Here is a 1,216-nt window from a genome sequence, read left to right on the forward strand (position 1 = left end):
AATCACTTGTATTTCCTACGCAATCCTCGTGATCGATACTTGGGGTAAAACCCATTATTACTACTTCGGTAAAAATAGTACACTTGCTATTTTACCGATCAAGTTTTTGGCGTCGTTGCCGGGGATTGCCAAAATATAAGTTGTTAACTAGTCAATTAAAATTTTATTGCTCTGCAATTAAAATTTTATTTTTGCTGAATTTATATTTGTTTAATTTTTTTTTATTTACTTCAAACTAATCGACTTCTAATCTTGTATGCGAGGTAAGGCCTCAGCTGAACTTCTTTTTGACGCAGAACCAGAAAGGCTATTGCGAGCACGACTCCGAGAAGCTAAACGGAAAAGACTGGCTTCAAAAGGAGAATCACCTACAGTTTCAGAATCAGAAGACGAAGAAAGAATATCTATTTCATCCGAACAGTCAGAATCTAAGCCTGAAACTATGGCAGCTGACCCACCTCCTCCAGAGAGGCTTTTAGGAGATTATGGAAGAGCTAATGCACCGCTTGGAAGAATGACCACCGTTAATCAACCGTTCAATGTAGCACACTTCCAACTGCATCCTTCAACTATCCGACAGTTAGAGAGCAAGCCGTTTGCTGGTAGAATCAATGAAGATGCAAATAAGCATCTACAGAGATTCCTAACCACAACAACATCATTAAAGATCGAAGGCCATTCTGAAGAAGCCAAGAGACTCGTGATGTTCCCATTCACTTTATCCGAAGACGCGGAAGAGTGGTTTTACTCACTTCCAGCTGGAAGCATCACAACATGGCAACAAATGGAAATGGCTTTCCTTAATGAGTATTTCCCTACATCATTCTTCATTCGGAAAAGATATGATATTGTGAATTTCAAGCAGAAAGAAGGGGAATCGCTGTCATACCCCAAATTTTTCCTACCCCTAACTTCTAACTGGCTTAGGCTTTGCATTCATATACATACATCACTTAGGTCATAATCCATTGCATGCATCCATATCATTGGTCCTTGATCAGAAGAAGAGACTTGAAGCCTAATATGGGGTGTCATCATCTTGTCCAAGATCTTTTGAAATCAGGGTTTTCTCATTCTCAACTCAAGGCATTGGTTAGAAGATACAAGCTTGTTGTTCATCTGGTCATCCTGAATTAGGGTTTCTTGACCAAAGTCAACGCAGTCGACTTTTTTGGTCAAATACATTGATCAAGAGCTGATTTTGTGAGGAGAAATG

The sequence above is a fragment of the Vicia villosa genome, linkage group LG5, assembly GCF_029867415.1.
Source record: "Vicia villosa cultivar HV-30 ecotype Madison, WI linkage group LG5, Vvil1.0, whole genome shotgun sequence".
NCBI classification, from domain to species: domain Eukaryota; kingdom Viridiplantae; phylum Streptophyta; class Magnoliopsida; order Fabales; family Fabaceae; genus Vicia; species Vicia villosa.